We start from the raw sequence: 6,335 nt of genomic DNA on the forward strand, positions 1-6,335 counted from the left end.
AGAAACTAGCAATAATGAGGGCCTACTATGTGTCAAGCACTTTGCAACCCACTTTCCATGACCAGTCTCATTTAATCATCTCCCCAAACCCTATGAGACTGGTTTTACTAGTTCTATTTCATAGATAAGAAAATTGAAGCATGGAGAGTTGACATAACTTTCTCAAGATCACTTATCAGGAAAGTGGCAGTGATGGGACACAAGCAAAGCATGTTGGTTCCACTGCAGCACGCTGCCTCCTGGCATGCAGGTAATTGTTTTTATCCAATAATAGGTCCACTTGTTCCTGCTGATGGGGCACGGAGCTAACTCCAACATTAGGCCTTCATTCAGAGAGGGCTGACCAGTTTGATTGTACAGCTTTGACAGAATTACTCTGTTCTTTTCTTTCTGTGCCAACAGGTAAATTTCTAACCAGAACTGCTGCCAGCTAAACAGATCCCTTGGGGGAAGGAATCCCTTCTTCACTCTCCAAGTCAGATTGCTTCTGTGTTAAGCCAAAGGCTGAATGTGCCAGGGAGGATGCAGTGCCACCTGCTCCCACGGGTGCCTGCAACAGCCCACCCCAGTGGAGAAGGACAACCAGGAATTTCGGGGCCCAGAGAGATTGTCCCAGGCCTCCTCACCAAGAAGCGGAAGCCCTCAGCCTTGGCTTCTGCCACAGCAAATGGGACACATGATGGAGTGGAGGGGTTCTATTTGCAGATATAACTCTGATTCCTTCACCAAGATGGCACCATAAAGCCTCATCAGCTGAACAAGAGAAACCAAGAACAGAGACTAGACTGTAGGCCTAGTTTCAGAGACAGAGAAAGACAATTTCCCTGAAATGCCATTCTGATCCATGTGAGTCATAGCTGAACTGCCAAGGGGAGCATTTTTAGAACATCACAGAGGGGACAGTCATAGGCCTAAGCCTTTAAAGAACTACATTTTTTTAAAACATCAACTGCTTTTTCCCTGGAGGGAGTCCTTCTAATAGGGAGTATAGAAATGGATAATTAATAATTGTCATATTGAGAAAGTGGCCTGAAAAAGGAAAAAAATTACATGGAACCAGCTTCTCATCCAAGACATGCCTCTTCCCTCCCTGCTTTGCTCTGATCTAGGGATGCAGTGATGCTTAGCTCAAGTTTCCAGACCCCAGCTCTCACAGTTCTTACCAACTTACAATTGCATTTCATCATCAGTCTGATTTATAGAGCTGAGAGTCACATTTTATCAGGGAACCACTAACGTGGAAATGTATCACAAATTCTTTTTCCTCCATTTGTATTTTCAATATTCTGTGTTAATTACCATAATCTTTTCCTCATGACAAATACATGATGTATTTGTGCATGTACCAATATTGAGCACATACCTTCTGTGTACCAGTAGCCTAATTAGAAAAAAATGGGGGGAAGGAATTTGATGTATTAGGTTTGAAGGCAGAACTGCCTCCACATTTCTGGACAAGTCACTCATTTTCAGTTTCCACCCTTTCTTTGAGTATTTCTCCCAGGCTCATCTTCCATCTCCACTGCCCCTGAATTCCAAGCTTTTTCTGTTCCTACTCGTTGGGCTGTTCTGCTGCCTCCTTCAGATTCTCCAAGGTCCCCTCTCTGCTGGGACTAGGACCTGCTGAGGCCACATCTTCCCAATACTGTAGCTGACCCCAGAATGGATGAGATACTTTTTGCTCAGCTCCCGCAGCTGGGGGTGTTCTTGTCAGGCTCACTTTCCAAGAGTTGCTAATAATGAGAACCGTCGTTGTGCGCTTAGTATATGCTAGGCTCGTGCTAAACTCTTTATGTGCTTTGTTTTCATTAATCCTCACAGGAAGCTTGTCCCTCTTGTCATCCTCCTTTACAAATGCAAACACTGTGGAACAGAGATGTTAAATAACATGCCCAGAGGCGCAAATCTAGTAGTGGTGCTGGAAGTTGAATGCAGTCAACTGGCTCCAAAGCCCCTATTCTGCGCCGTGATGCTATTGGTTGGTTCCAGATCTTAGCCCATTTCCTGAAGGGTCCTTTGAGTCCTAGTTGTTTGGGTCAGGTACAGCTGTATCATGAGATAAGACAGGTATTCAGTAAATTCTATTGACGAAGCTTGTGTTGAACATCCACTGGGGGTGCAAAGCACTGCTAACTAGCAAACCTGGGGTATGGGTTTTGGTGTGGAGATGAAGCATGCTAATCTTTCATTGAATGATTGGGAAGGGAATCCTTTTGCTTGCAAGTAGATCTGACCTGCGACAAAATTATGAGGTCTCTGTGTGTCCCATTGTTTGGCCCTTCTTGAACTCTGTTCTGTTCTGTCTTCAACTAAGCTGGCTTTTCCTTCTCCTCCACCTTGTATTTTCTCTCTGTGCTCTCCACCCAGCACTTCACTCAGAAATAGGTCACATGCGCCCCAGTGCATCTTTGTTGTAAGCCTTATCTTCAGATTATCCAGGAGTGCATTCTTTAACATTTATTTAGCCACCTGGCTCTGGAGAGACCGTGATGAGTCACGGTGTCCCCAGCTTCACTGAGCTTATACTTTGGTAGGTGAAGGCTGACATGAGTTCTTATAATAAGATAAAATGAAATGAGAATTCTGAAGGGGAATACATAATATAAGGTAGGACCCCAAGCTGATTAATAAAAGGCATTGTTATTTTCTGGGGTGATGGAAATATTATAAATCTTGATTGGAATATTGGTTGCATAGGGAATATATATCTTCAAAGCTCATCAGATTGTGCACTGAAGACCTGTACGTTTCTTTGTGTGTAAATATTACCTGAGTAAAACCTGTGTTTTGTTTTTTCTTCTTGCTTTTGTTTTTTTGTCTAAGAAATGAAAAAAGAATCATCAATAAGCAGACACAGAGTCATTCCCAAGTGCCATTTGCTCAGTCATCTAAGAGCCATTCATTCAGCAAATATTTATTGAGCACCTAATATGTACTAGGACTGTTCTAGAATCCATCAGTGAAGAGACAAACGTCCCTGTCTTCATGAAGCTTACATTTTAGCAGGACCCCTTGGGGGCAGAGGAGAGAGAGATTTCCCCTGGTCTCAGCTGGAGTGCAGGGAAGCTCTGATCTCAGATGGCCCAGTGATCCATGAAAAAGGGGGATTAGTGAAAAAGACTCACAAAGCAGGAAACAAGAAGTCCTCACAAGCTTCATAGCCTAGAACTTCTCTTTCAGGTGGAGCCCAGAGGAAGAGTCTGCAAATCTTCCAGCCCCAACCCCAGAGTCTCCCGGTGACTTTCGTGGGGCAGCATCCACATCACCTCCGACCAGCCACTCCATGGGCTGAGAAGACAGCGCCTCCACCAGAGGGCCTGGGCTCCCTTCCGGCACATCTGCGAACAGGGCGTGGGCTCTGGCCAAAGCCCCAAACCAGAAGGTGGAAACTTTTTCTGAGCACTGGGAGAGGCGGGGAGGTGTTGGTGTTTTAGAAACCAAACCTATGTCCTTAGAAACATGGCAGAAGGGCTCAGCAGAGCAGCCAGGAGTTGGATGGTGCTGCAGTGAATCACAGAAACTCCAGGGAAGAAGAGGCCATCCGAGAGGGGAGGCAGGCTCTTTTGAAGTCTCAAAATCTTTATTAAATAAAGGATCCAAGAGGCCTTGATCATACAGCAAAGTTTAATAATGTTATATATAACAAAGGAAAATGAAGCAACATATAGCTATTGTTAGTTAAAAATGACCTAAGTGACATATAATCTTTGAATTTACAAAGATAGCACAACTTATGCAATAAATCATATTTGCAGTTATTCTTTTTTTCAGTAGCAACAATAAGATGATTTTACAGGGGTAGAGTTGGGGTTGCAGTTTGTGAGATAACATTTGTGAGTCATAACATTTCTCAGCTCTCTTTCCAATTTTTGCTCTTCCTATAACCCTTTTTTTTTTTTTTTTGCATTTAGTTGACCACAGTCACATTGTCTGCTTTCTCTTCCATTTTTGAAAACATATATAAAACTTCCAAGTGATACGAGAACTTCATTTGGAAGCTGAATAAGTGAAAAGAATTAAATTCAGAAAGTTTCCTTAAACCTAAAAACATGGAAAACTTCAGCAATGTTACAAAAATGACCAAAATGCCCCAATGACCCGAGGAATAAGCGAGCCTCCAAGTTCTTCCCCAGCACATCGGAACCCTTCTCCAGAGGTGGTCTCATCCACTGGTTTGCCCAGTGCAGCATGCTGCACCGCAAGGGGAAAGAAACAGAAGAAAAGTCACAGTTCAGAGAGATCAACACACTTTTGGAATTTGGAAAGCTGATGTATTTTTGCAGGAATTGTCAAATTTTTCTGTAAAGGTCTAGATAGTAAATGGTTCAGGCATTGCGGGTTACTGTGGGCTCCGTCAAAATTGTTCAACGCTGCCATTATCACAGGAATGCCGCCAAAGACAATATGGGCATGGCTGTGTTCCAATAAAACTTTATTTACAAAAACAGGCCATGGGTTGGATTTAACCCACAGGCCGTTTGCCAGTCTCTGGATTATTGGTTCCATGACAGCAGGCCAGAGACAACTCCAAACAGGAGTTGGGGAAGAAGGGCTGAACAGTGGGGTCAGGGACTGCTGTGTTCACTAGCGTTTCCTTTTCCTTATGGACATGTAGGTGGCCCATATTTTCCCAGCCTCTCTCATAGTTAGGTGGGGCTACGTGACTGAGTTCTGAATACTAGTGGCATATGAACGGAAATAAAGTCTGCTATTTTCAGGCCTGGATCCTTAACAACATCCCAGGAGATCTCTGTGTTCTCACTTGCTCTTCCCTTATCTGCTGGCTGGGTACAGAGGATCTGGTGGAGAACTCTGAGACTCTGGAGGTAAAGTATGCCAAGTGGCAAGAGCACTTGGTAGAAGAAACCTAGGTTCCCCGTTAACGGGGTGGAGCACAGCTTCCTTGCCAACACCCTTGAACTTTGACAGGAAGCGGGCATTCACTTTTTATTTTGCAAATCACTGAGAATTGGGGGCCTGTTGATAGAGCAGCCAGGGTTATCCACTGTAATACAGAATCCAAGGATCATGTTACTTTGTGGTACAGCAACCCCCCTCTGAAAACCCAGACATTGAATACAACATGCACTTTTGAAACTGTGGTGAGGGTGGGATTGAAATCAGCAGAATTTTTTGAATTTGGAGATTAAAACCAAACAGTCAGAACCTGAGATCCTGCCCTAACTGCAAATTCAGGAGCCTTTTAAAAGGAGTTTTCAAATGTTTTGTGTAAAATGAATCTATCTGATTTTCATAGAAGCTTTGTGAGCAAGGGTATTCATTAGAACTCTTCAGTTATGAGAAGCCGAGACCATTTAAGCTAGCATGAGTAAAATTGGGGAATTTATGATAAAAAGATAAAAGCATTTCCTTAGACTTGAGGATAGGCATAAAGCTCAGCCTCAGGCCAGGCCAGGCCAGGGTCCAGGAACCGGAAACCCGTCAGATCGTCTCTCAGCTCTGCCTCTCCCAGCAAGCTGCTCTGTTCTTCTGTAGCCCCGCTTCTTCTCTGGCCAGCTTCCTTTCTGGCCAAGCCCAGAAACTGAGGTTTTTCATTTCTTCCTTTCAAAAAATCAACCCATTCATCTGTCGATGGACATTTAGGTTGCTTCCATGTCCTGGCTATTGTCAATAGTGCTGCCATGAACATTGTGGTACATGACTCTTTTTGAATTTTGGTTTTCTCAGGGTATATGCCCGGGGGTGGGATTGCTGGGTCATATGGTAGTTCTATTTTTAGTCTTTTAAGGAACCTCCATACTGTTCTCCATAGTAGCTGTATCAATTTACATTCCCACCAACAGTGTAAGAGGGTTCCCTTTTCTCCACACCCTCTCCAGCATTTACTCTTTGTAGATTTTTTGATGATGGCCATTCTGACCGGTGTGAGGTGATACCTCATTGTAGTTTTGATTTGCATTTCTCTAATGATTAGTGATGCTGAGCATCCTTTCATGTGTTTTGTTGTCAGTCTGTATATCTTCTTTGGAGAAATGTCTATTTAGGTCTTCTGCCCATTTTTGGATTGGGTTGTTTGTTTTTTTGATATTGAGCTGCATGAGTTGCTTGTATATTTTGGAGATTAATCCTTTGTCAGTTGCTTCATTTGCAAATATTTTCTCCCATTCTGAGGGTTGTCTTTTCATCTTGCTTATGGTTTCCTTTGCTGTGCAAAAGCTTTTAAATTTCATTAGGTCCCATTTGTTTATTTTTGTTTTTATTTCCATTACTCTAGGAGGTGGGGCAAAAAGGATCTTGCTGTGATTTATGTCATAGACTGTTCTGCCTATGTTTTCCTCTAAGAGTTTTATAGTGTCTGGCCTTACACTGACAGA

At 43.3% G+C, this 6,335-nt stretch overlaps 1 long non-coding RNA gene across 2 annotated transcripts in view; it reads left to right on the forward strand.

Moving 5' to 3' along the window:
- LOC307064129 overlaps positions 1-3,374 on the forward strand; it is a 30,433-nt gene extending 27,059 nt beyond the window's left edge. The window contains exon 3 of one of the 2 annotated variants that reach the window (XR_013811277.1): positions 3,181-3,374. This is a non-coding gene — a long non-coding RNA (uncharacterized lncRNA). Of the gene's footprint in view, positions 1-402; positions 658-3,180 lie in introns of those variants that run through there. The other variant, XR_013811278.1, reaches the window with a different exon arrangement.
- The last annotated feature ends 2,961 nt before the right edge of the window (positions 3,375-6,335 follow it).

The sequence above is a fragment of the Hyperoodon ampullatus genome (assembly GCF_949752795.1).
Source record: "Hyperoodon ampullatus genome assembly, chromosome: 15".
Lineage (NCBI taxonomy): Eukaryota > Metazoa > Chordata > Mammalia > Artiodactyla > Ziphiidae > Hyperoodon > Hyperoodon ampullatus.